The sequence below is a fragment of the Gopherus evgoodei genome, chromosome 3 (genome assembly GCF_007399415.2).
Source record: "Gopherus evgoodei ecotype Sinaloan lineage chromosome 3, rGopEvg1_v1.p, whole genome shotgun sequence".
Taxonomy (NCBI): Eukaryota; Metazoa; Chordata; order Testudines; family Testudinidae; genus Gopherus; species Gopherus evgoodei.
In genome coordinates, this window is record NC_044324.1 from 10,377,967 (window position 1) to 10,397,821 (window position 19,855).

The window sequence follows — 19,855 nt, forward strand, 5'->3', positions numbered from 1 at the left end:
CAAATAAATTTGTTAGTCTCTAAGGTGCAACAAGTACTCCTGTTCTTTTTATTTAAATTGGCTTTAGGGCCATCACCTCACTGATGTGAATGGGCAAATCCCCACCTCCACAAAGCGACCTGAAAAGGAAAACACAGGGAAGTGCTCGCAATGGACAAACGTGACCTGAAAGTCCAGTTCCCTCTTTCCCTCAAAAATGTCTTCTTTGGCTTTTTAAAAAGGTGCAACTCCCGGAACCTACCTCCAGTTTGCTGGTCAGTTAGTATAACTGTGACATGCCCAGGGCCTGAAATCCGACAGCGGAAAGGAGAAGAGATACAAGCTACATCCAGACTACCTGCGGGTTAAAATCGATTGCTCAGGGATCGCTACATCGCGTCTCATCTAGACATGATATATCGATCCCCGAGCGCGCTTATATCGATTCCGGAACTCCATCAACCCCAACGGAGTTCCGGAATCGACACGGAGAGCCACGAACATCGATCCCGCGCGGTGTGGACGGGTGAGTAATCCGATCTTAGATATTCGACTTCAGCTACGTTATTCACGTAGCTGAAGTTGCGTATCTAAGAGCGATTTTCCCCCCGTAGTGTGGACCAGCCCTTAGTCAGACTGTTTGCTTGTTTGTTTTTGTTAACACCTATTTAATTCAAACTCCTGCCAAATGCTTGGGAGAGAAGAGCATTTTGTGAAAGATTCAATACACCCACTCCTTCAAGTGCGGGCTCAGACAGATGACAAGACTTGGTATTTCTAGATCAAAGCCAAGCACAACTAAACGTTCAGACCTGCGGGGCCTTGCTGGGTCAGTAAAGTATCAAGCACCAGCTCACTCTTGCCACCATGAGATGGGGCGAAGGAAGAACCGAGACCTGAGATACAGGCAAGAGCAGCTCTGTGCAAAGCCTGCCAGGTTCCACGCTATTTTTCCACCGCCACTTCTCTGTCCATAACCGCCCTGAAGGAAATCAGCACTCTAGGACAAAGGGAATTCAGCAACGGCAGGAAAAGCAAATGTCGAAGCATGTGAAGAGTAGAGGGAATTTGCAAAGGTCACTTTCACTTTTCAGAGCAAAGATGGATTTTCCCAGACATGCTGCCAAGGCCACCAGGGAAAGATGTCCAAAGTCTGTTCTCACTCCCAGCACTCTACTCTGAAACTCTCCACAGAAGCCTCCCCGCTTCCTCACCAGAAACGCTTGCAAGGCAAAGCTGGAATTTAGCTTCCATGGCATTTTAATGGTTGAACTGCAAATGCTGTTTAATTAATGACCAATCGTTAAACGATGCTTGGATATGTTTTTATTCAGAGAATCACTGCACAGTCCTTTCCACAAGAGTCTCAGGAGGTTATTAGCCCAACTCCTAATGAAGATCCCCAATTAGACACAGAAGAAGACAAAACAACTGCGAATACCTCATGGATAATAAAAGCAAATGTCACAAATGTTAGGCATGCAGCTTTAAACAAACGGAGTCTAGCCAAAAAAAAAAAAGGCAGGAGGAGAATGAAATCAGTCACAAGGTTGGACTTGTTTATTCAGTGTTAAAGGCAAAACAGCCAGGACTGCTGCCAAAACTTCATTACCAACTTTTCATCCTGGTTGTTACTTGCTCTGAATTATTTTCCACCAGAAGCCAGGCAATCAGCAAGTGGATAACCTGTGGCAATTAACCATGGAAAAAACCTGAAGAATCTGCCAACATCCTCCTCCCACCCACCCCAAACATAACTAAGCAGGACAGATTACAGCCGAGCGAGATAATGCTTCGGGAGGGTTGCTTATGCATGTATAAGCGGGAATCAGTTTCGTATTTCAGCCCTAGCCCTGCTTGCTGTAGCATGCCAACAAACTCACTCCAATAAGTTGTGATCTCAGTGACTTTGCACGTTTCTCCTGACCTGCGTGATAGACCCAGGCCAGTTGGGTACAGCAGAATAGCACAAGGCAGATATACTGGCCACTGGATCAGCAGTTTTCGGTTCCCTGACTGACCAGAGCAGGGGCTGCTCCAGGCTAATGAGAACACCTGACTCTAATTAACCTGCAAAGAGTCAGGTGAGGCCATTAAGCTAATGTGACCACCTGACTCTAATTAAGTCCCTGCTGATACTACAAAAAGGGCTCACTCCAGTCAGGCAGGGGAGAGGAAGTGTGGCTGAAGGGTTGGTTGATGAAGACACCCGCAAACCATTGTGAAGGGAGCCCTAAGGTAAGGGAGCAGCAGGAGAGCTATGGGGAAGTGGCCCAGGGAAATGTAGCAACTCTGGCAGTGAAAGGCTGGCTGCCAACAGCTGCTACCATTAGGGGGTCCCTGGGCCGGAAACGGGAGTAGAGGGTGGGCCCAGGTTCCCCCCAACTCACCACTACAGGAACATCTCCTGGGAGGGGAAGACAAGCCCCTGTCAGGACAGGAGGCTAAACTGTTCTTGAATAAGCCCCTAGGGACATCAGAGACTGTGGGAGTTCTCTCACCAACCTCCTTGCAGGCCTATGATGAAAAGGGCTCCATTGACTGTAACCCTGGCCCCAGAGAGAGAAGGGCTACGTGGAGGGTCACAGTGAGCCACTAAGGCTAGTGAAACTGCCTAGAAGCGCAGGACCCATGGGGGCAAGGTCAGAGCTCTGCCACACCTGTCATAGAGGTGAACAAACAAACAGTAGCTGGGCTGGCCCCTCCAACTCCAGAGTAACCATGCAGTAACACCTGCTGGGAGAAATCATTAACTACCAAGGCTTATAGCAAGTCTTCTATTCTAGGATGGGATGGGCACACTTTTTTGCCCGAGGGCCACATCGGGGAACAGAAATTGCATGGTGGGCCATGAACGCTCACAAAATTGAGGTGGAGGTGAAGCAGGGGGTGTGGGCTCTGGGATGGGGCTGAGGATGAGGAGTTTGGAGTGTAGAAGGGTGCTCCAGGCTGGGATCAAGAGGTTTGGAGACTGGGAGGGGGATCAAGGTTGGGGGTGGGGAGAGACTCGGGGGTGCAGGGTCCAAGCAGCGCTTACCTCAAGCGGCTCCCAGAAGCAGTGCCATGTCCCTTCTCCAGCTCCTACATGTAGACTGGCCCCTGACCCTCAGAGTTGGGCCATGCAGTTGCTTCCAGGAGCTGCGTGGTGCAGCCCCTGACCCGGTGCCCCAGCTGGAGCACCAGAATGGGGCAAGCCCCAGACTCTGCTCCTCAGGGGGAGCTCGCTGGCCGGCTTAAAATGGCTTGCAGGCTGGACCCGGCCCACAGGCATTAGTTTGTCCACCCCTGTCCTAGGACCATCTCTATGATGCTTCTTAAAATTACAAGTAAACAAAGACTGGAAAGTCAGATGAATTAGCCTCGACAGTTAGTGTGGCCAGGAGTCAGACCAGGGTGACTAGACTAGAAAACCAGGAGGAATTGTTTTCAGGCCCACGTGCTTAAACCATTGGCAAGACCCCTGCTCACCTGCCAGAGCTAAGAATTCCTTTATCCTGTCCCAGGGCTTGCACAGATCTCTCAATTTCATTCCAATGAGTCCTCTCTCCTGCCTGCCAGGCTGCTGGTAAGGTGCGTAGCACCGAGGTATCCAAGCACCTCCAGGCTCCCACTGAGATGAGACAGCACCAGCACAAATATATAGAAGTGCATCCCCACCTGCCTCCACTGACTCCCCATTCACACCTGCCTTCCTTGTTTCTCTCTACTCTTCTACCAGCTGTCTCCTCCAGCTCTTCACACAACCCAGCTACTGCTGGTGCAAGAGCCTTCTCTGAAGGCTTCAACTGCCTCACTTTCTCTCTCCCACCACAGATTTTCTTGCTCACTTCAACCCTCAGCTGAAAATCTTTTCTCTCTTCACTCCCCTCCCTCCCACATGACTCCAATGTTTGTGTGAAGATGCTGTACATAACAACAAGGTTGTGCTCTATGCCAGCGGGACACATCAACACATGACAACAGACTTCCCTCCTGGGCAACAGGCTCTTGTTCAGAGGGTTTTCTTTATAGATCTGAGATCAGCCTTCCCTACCTGAATATATCCTAGGGGCACAGGAATTGCCAGAGTGGAGCAGCCTCGAGGGCCGTCTTTGACACCAGATGCTACAGCACCAGATGCTACAGAGGAAGGTGTAAGAACCCTGTGGTAAGCTGTGGGATAAGCTGCCCCCACATTAGGTCTCCCCCAGGAACACAGGAGTTGCCAGACAGAAATTCCCGATTTCCCTTCTCCAGACCATGCATCGTATTATTAGTGTCATCGTCATCGCACCTTCGCGGTTTTGTACTGCTATAGCCCCTATGGACCCTACTCTAGGGTGACCAAATGTCCCAATTTTATAGGGACAGTCCCAATTTTTGGGTTTCTTCCTTATATGGGCTCCTATTGCCCCCTCACCCCCATCCCGATTTTTCACATTTGCTGTCTGGTCACCCTACCCTACTTGCAGAGCAGGACTCCTTCATGCCAGGCGCTGGACAAATACAGAGAACAAAGATAGGCTCTGCCCTAAGGAGCTGACACTCTAAGTGGCACCAGAGGGAGAGACATATAGACAGATGGGGGAGCACAAAGAAACGGTGAGACAATACTGCTCAGCATGATATTTTTATCACATCCCCCCCTCATTTGTCTCCTTTCCAAGGTAACAATCCCCAATCCCCAAGGGTTTTTTCAAGCCTTTCATCATTCTTATCACTCTTCTCTGAGCCCCATCCAGTCTGCAGGACCCTGTGTGAGAAGGGCTGTTCTGCACACACCATAAAATCCATTAATATAGCCTTATATTATCCTCCATCCTGTTCCTTACGCCACCTGACACCTCGTGTGCTCTCTTGCCCATAGTCACAATTTAAGCAAAGGTTTTCTGGGACGCCCAGGTCCCTTTCCTGAGCTGATTGTTAATTTAAAACCCTATAATGTATGAGCAGCTTCAGTTTCTCTCTATGCATTTATTTGCATTAATCTTCATTGAAGTGCATTTGCCATCATGTTACCCATTCACCTAGAATCATAGAATATCAGGGTTGGAAGGGACCTCAGGAGGTCATCTAGTCCAACCTAGTCTAGTGCCTGCAAGTCACCAGGACCTGATGAAATGCATCCTAGAATACTCAAGGAGCTAACAGAGGAGGTATCTGAGCCTCTAGCTATTATCTTTGAAAAATCATGGGAGACAGGAGAGATTCCAGAAGACTGCAAAAGGGCAAATATAGTGCCCATCTATAAAAAGGGAAATAAAAACAACCCAGGAAACTACAGACCAGTTAGTTCAACTTCTGTGCCAGGGAAGATAATGGAGCAAGTAAATAAAGAAATCATCTGCAAACACATGGAAGGTGGTAAGGTGATAGGGAATAGCCAGCATGGATTTGTCAAGAACAAATCACTTCAAACCAATCTGATAACTTTCTTTGATAGGATAACGAGCCTTGTGGATAAGGGAGAAGAGGTGAATGTGGTATACCTAGACTTTAGTAAGGCATTTGATACGGTCTCACATGATATCCTTATCGATAAACTAGGCAAATACAATTTAGATGGGGCTACTATAAGGTGGGTGCATAACTGGCTGGATAACCGTACTCTGAGAGTAGTTATTAATGGCTCCCAATCCTGCTGGAAAGGTATAACAAGTGGGGTTCCACAGGGGTCTGTTTTGGGACCGGCTCTGTTCAATATCTTCATCAACGACTTAGATGTTGGCATAGAAAGTACGCTTATTAAGTTTGCAGATGATACCAAACTGGGAGGGATTGCAACTGCTTTGGAGGACAGGGTCAAAATTCAAAATGGTCTGAGGTAAACAGGATGAAGTTCAATAAAGACACATGCAAAGTGCTCCACTTAGGAAGGAACAATCAGTTTCACACATACAGAATGGGAAGAGACTGTCTAGGAAGGAGTATGGCAGAAAAAGATCTAAGGGTCATAGTGGACCACAAGCTAAATACGAGTCAACAGTGTGATGCTTTTGCAAAAAAAACAAACGTGATTCTGGGATGCATTAACAGGTGTGTTGTAAACAAGACACAAGAAGTCATTCTTCCGCTCTACTCTGCACTAGTTAGGCCTCAACTGGAGTATTGTATCCAGTTCTGGGCACTGCATTTCAAGAAAGATGTGGAGAAATTGGAGAGGGCCCAGAGAAGAGCAACAAGAATGATTAAAGGTCTTGAGAACATGACCTAAGAAGGAAGGCTGAAAGAATTGGGTTTATTTAGCTTGGAAAAGAGAAGACTGAGAGGGGACATGATAGTAGGTTTCAGGTATCTAAAAGGGTGTCATCAGGAGGAGGGAGAAAACTTGTTCACCTTAGCCTCCAATGATAGAACAAGAAGCAATGGGCTTAAACTGCAGCAAGGGAGATTTAGGTTGGACATTAGGAAGAAGTTCCTAACTGTCAGGGTAGTTAAACACTGGAATAAATTGCCTAGGGAGGTTGTGGAATCTCCATCTCTGGAGATATTTAAGAGTAGGTTAGATAAATGTCTATTAGGGATGGTCTAGACAGTATTTGGTCCTGCCATGAGGGCAGGGGACTGGACTCGACCTCTCGAGGTCCCTTCCAGTCCTAGAGTCTATGAATCCCCTGCTCAAAGCAGGACCAACCCCAACTAAATCATCCCAGCCAGGGCTTTGTCAAGCTGGGCCTTAAAAACCTCTAAGGATGGAGATTCCACCACCTCCCTAGGGAACCCATTCCAGAGTTTCACCACCGTCCTAGTGAAATAGTTTTTCCTAATATCCAACCTAAACCTTCCCCACCGCAACTTGAGACCATTACTCCTTGTTCTGTCATCTGCTACCACTGAGAACAGCCGAGCTCCATCCTCTTTGGAACCCCCTTTCAGGTAGCTGAAGGCTGCTATCAAATCCCCCTCACTCTTCTCTTCTGCAGACTAAATAAGCCCAGTTCCCTCAGCCTCTCCTCATAAGTCATGTGCTCCAACCGCCTAATCATTTTCGTTGCCCTGCACTGGACTCTCTCCCATTTGTCCACATCCTTTCTGTAGTGGGGGGGACCAAAACTGGACATAATACTCCAGATGTGGCCTCACCAGTGCTGAATCGAGGGGAATAATCACTTCCCTCAATCTGCTGGCAATGCTCCTACTAATACAGCCCAATATGCTTTTAGCCTTCTTAGCTACAAGGGCACACTGCTGACTCATATCCAGCTTCTCGTCCACTGTAATCCCCAGGTCCTTTTCTGCAGAACTGCTGCTTAGCCAGTCGGTCACCAGCCTGTAGCAGTGCATGGGATTCTTCCGACCAAAGAGCAGGACTCTGCACTTGTCCTTGTTGAACCTCAGATTTCTTTTGACCCAATCCTCCAGTTTGTCTAGGTCACTCTGGACTCTTTCCCTACCCCCCGCCCCCCAGCGTATCTACCTCTCCCCTCAGCTTAGTGTCATCTGTGAACTTGCTGAGGGTGCAGTCCAGCCCATCATCCAGATCATTAATGAAGATGTTGAACAAAACCAGCCCCAGGACTGGTTGGCAGTCTGGTCAGATATCATTGGAGTTACTCACAGTCCTCTGGTCTTGAGTAAACTACGTGCCATTTAGTATCTATCAGAGTCCAGGCAGAAAACTGATGACTCTGGACGACACCCCATAGGGTTCATTTAGTGACTATGTTCTTGGACTCGCCTACTCAGACATAATTACCCTACACAATATCCTCTGAAATATTAATGTCGAGTGCATTCTGATCACTCTTACCTTCCACTAGTTCTGAAGCAGACTAACACAGCCTTGCAGGGCAGTCAGAAAGAGAGACAGCAAAGTCTGCTTACTGGCCCTGGCATGGAGGGTAAAAGGAAAGAAACAATCCCACTTGGGCAGGCGGACAGATCGCTGCAAAGTGGAGTAATTCCGCCACACTTTCAGAGCATGGTCTGTCCCCCCCCATCTTTACTGGTCAGATTTGCCAGAAGTCTGAAGCTGGTGAGAAATCTCTCAGAAGCAAGACTCCCCCTATCCCCTCCCTACACACATTGGCTTTGAATCACAGGATCTCACATTCCCATCAGGCATCTCGTCATTTTTCATGGGCTTCAGATAGAATGGCGCTCCCATTTGAATCCATAAGAACAGCCAGACTGGGTCAGACCAAAGGTCCATCTAGCCCAGGATCCTGTCTTCCAACAGTGGCCAATGCCAGGTGCCCCAGAGGGAATGAACAGAACAGGGAATCATACAATGATCCATCCCCCATCGCTCATTCCCAGCTTCTGGCAAACAGAGAGTAGGGACACCATTCCTGCCCATTCTGGCTAATAGCCATTGATGGACCTATCCTCCATGAACTTATCTAGTTCTCTTTTGAACCTTGTTATGGTCTTGGCCGTCACGACATCCTCTGGCGAAGAGTTCCAGAGGTTAACTGTGTGTTGTGTGAAGAAATACTTCCTGTTTGTTTAAACCTGCTGCGTACTGATTTCTTTTGGTGACCCCCGGTTCCCATGTTATGAGAAGGAGTAAATAACACTTATTTACTTTCTCCACACCAGCCAATATGTAAAGTTCCTTGCTGTCTGACCTGTGAGGGAGAACTGAAACCAAGACAGTGCCCCACTAAACCTTCCTCGGAGCTTAGGCCAGCAGAACTCCCTGAGGAAGGAGAGGGGCAGCCTATTCAGGTCTCCCCTTGGTTTGTCAGTACTCCATGCGGGCAGTGAAATGGCCAGGGAGCTGCTGGGTGCTCAGCAATCTGGGAGCCAAGCCCCTGACTGAGGTGCCCAAGCAGGCCATTAGGCTACTATGTTTTAAGAAGGGGGAGCACAAGGAAATGGTGAGACAACATTGGCTATGATTTTTTCCTGTCATGGTGAGAATATCCAATAGATTGGCAGCCACAAGCCACCACTTCAACTAGTACCTGTCGGCCCTAATCCCCCATTGGGATGGGATCAGTGCATAACTACTTGAACTAAAATCTTCATGGACAGTCATCCAAATGGCTCTTTAGCAAATACACACTCGGCAGCACAGCAGGTAAACAGATAGGCAGGCAGAGATTTGCAATCATCCCACTGTAAGGTCGGAGGCCTTCTCCTGAAGTAAAAACAGCAGCCAGCTTGAGAAACAGCAGCCATGAACTAAGCTGCAGAGAGTCCCAGCCTCACCTTCCAGTTATTGCACCAAAACTGTACTATGGGGCTGTTCAGAAGGCTCCTGTCCTAACAGTGCCCATCACCACCAGGTAAAGATACAGAGCTTACATTGGTTAAAGAAAACTTTGTTTGATGGCATTCAGCCTGGCAAGGAACCACTTAACAGCTGTGATTGTGAAATCTTTACTTCTATTGTTTGCCTTTATGGTCCCTACTTCTCTATTGTTTATCTGTAGGGTCTCTGTCTGGTTCTTTTGACGGTTCTGCCTGTTGCATAACTAATTCTGTAAGCAGTAAATCAGCTAAGGTGGTGGGGTCTGACTGGGTAAAGAACTGTTTCATAATGGGTGAAAAATACTGTTTGGCAGGACTTTACAGTGACTGATAAAGGTAGAGCTAAGCAGACTCAGGTTTCACTACATAAATTGGAGTCCAAAAGGAAGTTCTTTGGGAACAACTCCAGGGCACAGTCCCAAGATCAGAGCGGACGACCTGATCCTGACTGGCCAGCAGGAAAAGTTCATCTGCCTTATGAGGAGTGGTGAGCGTTGTATGCTTAGCATGCAAATTCTGTGCAGGTAACTGATAATTAACAGAGGTTAAGGATATTACTGTGTAAGGCTCTTTCACTGGTAAAATGCCCCGCAAACCTGCAGAAGATTACACCCTGAGCCCTAGGAACTAGGTAAGAGTGGAGGTGAGCACTTCCCACCAGGGTGCTGCTCTGACTTCCCCTCATCCAATTCCAGACCTCTTTACCTCTGACCACGCTTCCGTGCACACTGTTGCAGGGTCAGGCTGTCACAGCACAGGGCTGTGGAATTCCCCAGGGACCAGGGGAAGCCAGCATCTGACCATTTTAAGGCCTAGCACAAGACACTTCTCTAAGCAGGCAACTGCTCGGTTAACAGAGGGAGAAGCTTTGCTTGGCCCAAGACTGATCCCACTGAGACAGAACCCTGACAATGGGGACAAGAGTTTAGTCCCTTTCCTAAGTGATCCTTCATTTTGCATGCGGTGACCAGGTGCTTCAGTGAAGGCAACATTAGAAATGCAGCACCCTGAGCTTAACTGATGCCCTCTCCTCTATCCCTGCTGATCCCTACCACCATAACCCTGTTAAATCGGTAAGTTCCTCTGGGAGCTGGCATCTTTGTCTACAGCCCCATAAGCACAACCACTGCACCAAATACACTAACATCTGCAGTAGCCCAGCTGGTTTAAGTTAGGAACTGCTCTTTACTCTTTCAGCCATGTCTCAGAAAAGCCTCTGATTCAAGAGTGGATTTTAATTGCATACATTCATATTCTAAGGCCACTGTTCACCTGAACAGCCAGAGTGATGGCAAGTTTAAGGGGCCACAATTATCACTTCTGCAAAACCATCTTCTAGCACTTCCCATCACAGGGTTAACCTGCCCCATACTTTGTGCATTTCTCCCCTAGCCACCAGTGCTTCTCCAAAGGCAGGAGCACAAAGAGACGCTTTCTGCTGCTTGTCCAGCTCTCTCCTCTCCGTGCTAACCAAGTCATTCCTCAGGGTTCCTGATACACTTCCACCACCTTCTGCTTCAGCAACCTCACAGGGCTACAGCCCTGAATTCAGATCTCCATGTGCCTCAGCTGGGGCAGACCGAGTGGTCCATTCACCTTTATCTTTAGCTAGTGGCCATACAGACTACAGATCCCAGTATGCATTGCCCCACATCCATATGAGCTCTAAGAACAAAAAATCCCAAGCATGCTGGGACATGTGGTCTTAGTTGTCTGCTCCTCCATATTAAAGTTGAGGGTATCTGCAGGTTACACGCGGCTCTAGGGCTCTGGGCAAGTTGCAGAGGTAGCCCATGGTAGGACAAGGGTCAGGGATCCCTGGTGTATGGGAAATGTGCATACAAAGCAATTTATATTATGTAAAATATCACAGAAACTACGAGGCTGGCATGCGCTGGCTTTTCAGCTCTCTCTAGCTCCTGGCAGCAGCAGGCCCTTTGCACGGGGAGTGAGCGTCTAGACGATTGCTCTCTGGGAGGAGGGTTTCCCACTCATACACAGGACACAGAATATGTTTACACTCTGTCTTGGAGTCCAAGGCTCTAATCTCCAAAGCATTAAAGTGAGCAGAGACTTTTCTGGCTCTGTCGCTGAGCATGTAGGCATCTGACAGCCTGGTCAGAGGCAGAGCCGCGGGGACCATGCCTGCACTTATGTCAGGAAAAGGAAGGATTTAATCCACCCCCAGCCGACGGACAGCTACCAAAAAAGCGACAGCTACACTGAAGCTTCAGTTCTGTCACCAAACTAAAAATACCAGGGTGTGATGGGCTGGAACAGGTGTGCTCGGGACACAGCTGTGGAGGGGCTCAGACGGCTCCCTGTCAGCTGGGTACCAGCAAGAGCATTGACCGCAGAACAGGGAACTACCCTGGGGTGAGGAGCCAGGCAGCCCGCAATCCACACCGCACGCAGCCTGCAAAGAGATGCACGTTCCTGCACCCCGCCACCAGCACCAGTCACCCCACAGCCAGCCCAGCCCAGCCTGGCGCCCGCCTCGGCCCCGGCCCCGGCCCCGGCACCCCGCGTCTCCCCCTAGCCCCGGCCCCGTCACCCCGCATCGGCCCCGGCCCCGTCACCCCGCGTCTCTCCCGGCCCGGCCCCGGCACCCCGCATCGGCCCCGGCCCCGTCACCCCGCGTCTCCCCCGGCCCCGGCCCCGGCCCCGGCACCCCGCGTCGGGCCCTGGCCCCGGTCCCGTCACCCCGCGTCTCCCCCGGCCCCGGCCCCGTCACCCCGCGTCTGCCCCGGCCCGGCCCCGGCCCCGTCACCCCGCGTCTCCCCCGGCCCCGGCCCCGGCCCCGTCACCCCGCGTCTGCCCCCGGCCCCGTCACCCCCCAGCTTCGCCCTCGGGGCACCCGGAGGCTGTGGGACCCCCCGCCCCCAGCGCGGCCCGTGTCCCGCCCGCAGGCGCCCCGCGAGCTCGGGGAGGGGGAGGGGGAGGGGGAGGGGGCAGGGCCCGGCCCCGCACTCACCGCGCTCCGGCCGCTGCTCGCTGCGTCTGCACCGCGCCGGGCTCTGCGGGAGGAGCCGCACCGCGCATGCGCCGCTGCCCCCCTCCGGGGACCGGCCTGCCCCCCCCATCCCGGAGCCATGGCAACCACCGCCGCAGCGGCCGGGCCGGGCCGGGCCCCCCACCCCCTCCCCACACACCTCCCTGCCCCCCCGCCCCTCACATAGCCCCCACCCCCACAGCCCCCACAGCCCCCTCCCCACACACCTCCCTGCCCCCCCGCCCCTCACATAGCCCCCACCCCCACAGCCCCCACAGCCCCCTCCCCACACACCTCCCTGCCCCCCGCCCCTCACATAGCCCCCACCCCCACAGCCCCCTCCCCACACACCTCCCTGCCCCCCCGCCCCTCACATAGTCCCCACCCCCCACAGCCCTCACAGCCCCCTCCCCACACACCTCCCTGCCCCCCCGCCCCTCATATAGCCCCCATCCCCCACAGCCCCCTCCCCACACACCTCCCTGCCCCCCCGCCCCTCACATAGCCCCCACCCCTACCCCATCCCCCACAGCCCCCTCCCCACACACCTCCCTGCCCCCTCACCCCTCACATAGCCCCCCCACCCCCCCACCCTCCTTACATAGCCCCCACCCCTACCCCTACTCCATCCCCCACAGCCCCTTTCCCACACACCTCCCTGCCCCCCCGCCCCTCCCATAGCCCCCACCCCTACCCCAGCCCCACAACCCCCTTCCCACACACCTCCCTGCCCCCCCGCATCTCTCACATAGCCCCCACTCCTACCCATCCCCCACAGTCCCCTCCCCACACACCTCCCTGCCCCCCCGCCCCTCCCATAGCCCCCACCCCTACCCCAGCCCCACAACCCCCTCCCCACACACCTCCCTGCCCCCCCACCCCTCACATAGCCCCCACCCCCCACAGCCCCCTCCCCACACACCTCCCTGCCCCCCCGCCCCTCACATAGCCCCCATCCCTACCCCATCCCCCACAGCTCCCTCCCCACACACCTCCCTGCCCCCTCACCCCTCACATAGCCCCCCCCACACTCCCACCCTCCTTACATAGCCCCCACCCCTACCCCTACCCCATCCCCCACAGCCCCCTCCCCACACACCTCCCTGCCCCCTGCCTCTCACATAGCCCCCACCCCCCACAGCCCCCTCCCCACACACGTCCCTGCCCCCCCGCACCTCTCCCATAGCCCCCACCCCTACTCCAGCCCCACAACCCCCTTCCCACACACCTCCCTGCCCCCCCACACCTCTCACATAGCCCCCACTCCTACCCATCCCCCACAGTCCCCTCCCCACACACCTCCCTGCCCCCTCACCCCTCACATAGCCCCCCCCACACTCCCACCCTCCTTACATAGCCCCCACCCCTACCCCTACTCCATCCCCCACAGCCCCTTTCCCACACACCTCCCTGCCCTCCCCGCCCCTCACATAGCCCCCACCCCTACCCCATCCCCCACAGCCCCCTCCCCACACACCTTCCTGCCCCCTGCCTCTCACATAGCCCCCACCCTCCACAGCCCCCTCCCCACACACGTCCCTGCCCCCCCGCACCTCTCCCATAGCCCCCACCCCTACTCCAGCCCCACAACCCCCTTCCCACACACCTCCCTGCCCCCCCACACCTCTCACATAGCCCCCACTCCTACCCATCCCCCACAGTCCCCTCCCCACACACCTCCCTGCCCCCTGCACCTCTCACATAGCCCCCACCCCCCACAACCCCCACACTCCCACCCTCCTTACATAGCCCCCACCCCTTCCCCATCCCCCACAGCCCCCTCCCCACACACCTCCCTGCCCCCCGCCCCTCACATAGCCCCCAGCCCCCACAACCCCCACACTCCCACCCTCCTTACATAGCCCCTACCCCTACTCCATCCCCCACAGCCCCTTCCCCACACACCTCCCTGCCCCCCCGCACCTCTCCCATAGCCCCCACCCCTACCCCAGCCCCACAACCCCCTTCCCACACACCTCCCTGCCCCCCCGCCCCTCACATAGCCCCCACCCCTACCCCACCCCCCACAGCCCCCTCCCCACACACCTCCCTGCCCCCCCGCCCCTCATATAGCCCCCATCCCCCACAGCCCCCTCCCCACACACCTCCCTGCCCCCCCGCCCCTCACATAGCCCCCATCCCTACCCCATCCCCTACAGCTCCCTCCCCACACACCTCCCTGCCCCCTCACCCCTCACATAGCCCCCCCACACTCCCACCCTCCTTACATAGCCCCCACCCCTACCCCTACTCCATCCCCCACAGCCCCTTTCCCACACACCTCCCTGCCCTCCCCGCCCCTCACATAGCCCCCACCCCTACCCCATCCCCCACAGCCCCCTCCCCACACACCTTCCTGCCCCCTGCCTCTCACATAGCCCCCACCCTCCACAGCCCCCTCCCCACACACGTCCCTGCCCCCCCGCACCTCTCCCATAGCCCCCACCCCTACTCCAGCCCCACAACCCCCTTCCCACACACCTCCCTGCCCCCCGCATCTCTCACATAGCCCCCACTCCTACCCATCCCCCACAGTCCCCTCCCCACACACCTCCCTGCCCCCTGCACCTCTCACATAGCCCACAACCCCCATACTCCCACCCTCCTTACATAGCCCCCACCCCTACCCCATCCCCCAGAGCCCCGTACCCACCCTCCTCCCCACATAGCCCCTACCCCATCCCCCATGACCCGGCCCCCACAGCCCCCACACTCCTCCCCACATAGCCCTCTCCACCTACAACCCCCACAGCCCTCTCCACATAGCCCCTGCCCTTTCCCCCACAAGCCCTGCACCCAACTCTCCCCACATAGTCCCCTACTGCATCCCACACACACCCCCTCCCCACAGACCTCCCCATCCTCCCACAACCGCCCCACACCTCTCATAGCCCCCCTCCTCCACAGCCCCTGCACCCCCATTCCTTCTTACATAGCCCCTGGCCCTACCCCATCCCTGACAGCCTCGCACCCCCTCCTCCCTACATAGCTAGTCATCAAGGTGTAAGGTGGTGGCAGTGAAACAGACAACTACCTGCGACAGGCGGTAGGGACTTCAGAAGGCAGCATGTTCCCTTGAGAGCTCCTGGGGCAACCCAGAGAACCCCAGTGGAGCTAAGGGGCTGCGGAGAGACGCTTCTGTCACGGAGTCAGGGCCCTGCACACCCCCAGCCTGAAACAGAGCTTGTAGGTACAGACAACAGGACCCCTCAGTCAGGTCCATTTTGCGGGGCAGAGAGCCCAGACCCTGGTGCTAGAATAAAATTATCAGACATGTAGATGAACATAAATTGTTGGGCAAAAGTCAACATGGTTTCTGTAAAGGGAAATCATACCTTATTAATCTATTAGAATTCTCTGAAAGAGTCAACAAACGTGGACAAGGGGGATCCAGTGGATATAGTGTACTTAGATTTCCAGAAAGCCTTTGACAAGGCTTTTATGTAAATTAAGTTGTCATAGGATAAAAGGGAAGGTCCTGTCATGGATTGAGAACTGGTTAAAAGAAAGGGAACAAAGGGTAGGAATTAATGGTAAATTCTCAGAATGGAGAAGGGTAACTAGTGGTGTTCCCCAAGGTCAGTCCTAGGACCAATCCTATTCAATTTATTCATAAATGATCTGGAGAAAGGGGTAAACAGTGAGGTGGCAAAGTTTGCTGATGATACTAAACTGCTCAAGATAGTTAAGACCAAAGCAGACTGTGAAGAACTTCAAAAAGATCTCACAAAACTAAGTGATTGGGCAACAAAATGGCAAATGAAATTTAATATGGATAAATATAAAGTAACGCACATTGGAAAAAATAACCCCAACTATACATACACTGTCAGAAAACCCAATCTCAGTTTGAACCCCAGGGGTTTTAGGGTGGCAAAGGGCACAGGCCGCATAAACCTTCCCACATGTGGCCTGTGAGTGCCATCAAGCATACCCGACCTCAGGGAGGGCGTGAAACTGAAGGGCCTGGTGTAACTCCCACCAAGGAATGGGAGAGATTCTGGGGCATCCATGGGAACGTTGGTGGATTCGAACTTCCACAGATCACTGGCTAAAGTGACCTCGCTCAGTTCGGTCTTGAAGAAGGGAGAGATGTGACGAAGTGGGAATGTTCATAATGTTTCTCTGAACAATGTGTGGGTGCCTCAGTTTCCCATATGAGCTAGGTGATGGGTGATTGTTGCAGAGCCCTAGGCAGGTGTGATGCCATCTGCACAGAGAATGGCCGACACCCTGTCTCCTGGCAACTGATGGCCTGGGTTCCTCCCCTGCAAGGTGCCAACTGAAGGTGTTGGAGAACAAAGAGATCAGGTGACCTCCTGGCCCAGGGAAAGAGACATAAGAATGGCCATACTGGTCAGACCAAAGGTCCATCCAGCCCAGTATCCTGCCTACCGACGGTGGCCAATGCCAGGTGCCCCAGAGGGAGTGAACCTAACAGGTAATAATCAAGTGATCTCTCTCCTGCCTGACAAACAGAGGCTAGGGACACCATTCCTTACCCATCCTGGCTAATAGCCATTGATGGACTTCACCACCATGAATGTATGCAGTTCCCTTTTAAATGCTGTTATAGTCCCAGCCTTCACAACCTCCTCAGGTAAGGAGTTCCACAAGTTGACTGTGCACTGCGTGAAGAAGAACTTCCTTGTATTTGTTTTAAACCTGCCGCCCATTAATTTCATTTGGTGGCCCCTAGTTCTTGTATTATAGGAACAAATAAATAACTTTTCCTTATTCAGTTTCTTCACGCCACTCATTATTTTATAGACCTCTATCATATCCCCCTTATTCTTGCCTCTTTTCCAAGCTGAAAGGTCCTAGCCTTTTTAATCTCTCCTCATATGGGACCCGTTCCAAACCCCTAATCATTTTAGTTGCCCTTCTCTGAACCTTTTCTAGTGCCAATATATCTCTTTTGAGATGAGGAGACCACATTTGTACACAGTATTCAAGATGCGGGCGTACCATGAATTTATATAGAATCATAGACTTTAAGGTCAGAAGGGACCATTATGATCATCTAGTCTGACCTCCTGCACAATGCAGGCCACAGAATCTCACCCACCCACTCTTGTATCAAACCTGTGTCTGAGCCACTGAAGTCCTCAAATCATGGTTTAAAGACTTCAAGGTGTAGAGAACCTTCCAGCAAGTGACCTGTGCCCCACGCTGCAGAGGAAGGTGAACCCCCGCCCCCAGGGCTTCTGCCAATCTGCCCTGAAGGAAAATTCTTTCCCAACCCCAAATATGGCGATCAGCTAAACCAGGGGTAGGCAACCTATGGCACCAGTGCCAAAGGCGGCACACAAGCTGATTTTCAGTGGCACTCACACTGCCCAGATCCTGGCCACCGGTCTAGGGGGCTCTGCATTTTAATTTAATTTTAAATGAAGCTTCTTAAATATTTTGAAACCTTATTTACTTTAACATACAACAATAATTTAGTTATATATTATAGACTTATAGAAAGAGACCTTCTAAAAAGGTTAAAATGTATTACTGGCACGCGAAACCTTAAATTAGAGTGAATAAATGAAGACTCAGCACAGCACTTCTGAAAGGTTGCCGACCCCTGAGCTAAACCCTGAGCATGTGGGCAAGACTCACCAGCCAGACACCCAGGAAAGAATTTTCTGTAGTAACTCAGATCCCACCTCATCTAACATCCCATCACTGACCACTGGGCGTACTTACCTGCTGATAATCAAAGATCAATTGCCAAATCAATTGCCAAAATCAGGCTATCCCATCATACCATCCCCTCCATAAACTTATCAAGCTTAGTCTTGAAGCCAGATATGTCTTTTGTCCCCACTACTCCCCTTGGAAGGCTGTTCCAGAACTTCACTTCTCTGATGGTTAGAAACCTTCGTCTAATTTCAAGTCTAAACTTCCTGATAGCCAGTTTATATCCATTTGTTCTTGTATCCACATTGGTACTAAGCTTGAATAATTCCTCTCCCTCCCTGATATTTATCCTTCTGATATATTTGTAAAGAGAAATCATATCTTCTCTCAGCCTTCTTTTGTTAGGCTAAACAAGCCAAGCTCTTGGAGTCTCCTTTCACATGACAGGTTTTCCATTCCTCAGATCATCCTAGCAGCCCTTCTCTGAACCTGTTCCAGTTTGAATTCATCCTTCTTAAACATGGGAGACCAGAACTGCACACAGTATTCCAGGTGAGGTCTCACTAGTGCCTTGTATAATCCTTATCTCCAGTGGAAATACCTCGCCTGATGCATCCCAAGACTGCATTAGCTTTTTTCACGGCCGTATCACATTGGCAGCTCATAGTTATCCTGTGATCAACCAATACTCCGAGGTCCTTCTCCTCCTCTGTTACTTCCAGCTGTGCCTCCCCAGCTTATAACAATAGTTCTTGTTATTAATACCTACATGCATGACCTTGCACTTTTCACTATTAAATTTCATTCTATTACTATTAGTCCAGTTTACAAAGTCATCCAGATCTTCTTGTATGATATCCTGGTCAGGGCCGGCGCTACCATTTAGGCAGCCTAGGCAATCACCTAGGGCGCCAGAATAAATGGTGGGCGCCGTTTTGCCAGAGGGGGCGTCAGGCGGCTCCGGTGGAGCTGCCGCAGTGGTGCTTGCGGATGGTCGGCTGCTCGCGCGGCTCTGGTGGACCTCCCGCAGGCACGAGTGCGGCAGCTCCACTGGAGCTGCGGAGCACCGGACCCTCCGCAGGCACCACTGCGTCAGCTCCACCGGAGCCGCAGGACCAGCGTGCAGGACGGCGAAATTGCCATCCGCCTAGGGCGCTCAAACCCCTAGTGCCGGTCCTGATCCCGGTCCTTCTCTGTATTGGCAATAGCTCCCAGCTTTGTGTCAGCCGCAAACTTTATTAGCACATTCCCACTTTTTGTGCCAAGGTCAGTCATAAAAAGATTAAATAAGATTGGTCCCAAAACCGATCCCTGAGGAACTCCACTAGTACCCTCCTTCCAGCCTGACAGTTCACCCTTCAGTACAACCCGTTGTAGTCTCTCCTTTAACCAGTTCCTTATCCACCTTTCAATTTTCATATTGATCCCCATCTTTTCCAATTTAGCTAATAATTCCCCATGTGGAATCGTATCAAATGCCGTACTGAAATTGAGGTAAATTAGATCCACTGCGTTTCCTTTGTCTAAAAAATCTGTTACCTTCTCAAAGAAGGAGATCAGCTTGGTTTGGCATGATCTACCTTTTGTAAAACCATGTTGTATTTTGTCTCAATTACCATTGACCTCAATGTCCTTGACTACTTTTTCCTTCAACATTTTTTCCAAGACCTTGCATACTACAGATGTCATAAAAGCAATAAAATATTCTCCATCTTATTCTCTATCCCTTTTTGAACAATTCCTAACATCCGGTTTGCTTTTTTGACTGCCGCTGCACACTGTGTGGACATCTTCAGAGAATTACTTACGATGACGCCAAGATCTCTTTCCTGATTAGCTGTAGCTAAATTAGCCATCATATTGTATGTATAGTTGGGGTTATTTTTTCCAATGTGCGTTACTTTACATTTATCCACATTAAATTTCATTTGCCATTTTGTTGCCCAATCACTTAGTTTTGTGAGATCTTTTTGAAGTTCTTCACAGTCTGCTTTGGTCTTAACTATCTTGAGCAGTTTAATATCATCAGCAAACTTTGCCACCTCACTGTTTACCCCTTTCTCCAGATCATTTATG

The 19,855-nt window shown here is 52.0% G+C and overlaps 1 protein-coding gene across 2 annotated transcripts in view; it reads right to left on the minus strand.

Annotated features, from left to right (window-relative positions):
- Positions 1-12,197, minus strand: part of MAPRE3 (microtubule associated protein RP/EB family member 3) — a 101,104-nt gene extending 88,907 nt beyond the window's left edge. For both annotated transcript variants that reach the window (XM_030555041.1, XM_030555038.1), the window contains exon 1: positions 12,131-12,197. The gene's annotated coding sequence lies outside the window, so the exon portion shown is untranslated. The remainder of the gene's footprint in view (positions 1-12,130) is intronic.
- Positions 12,198-19,855: the final 7,658 nt, after the last annotated feature.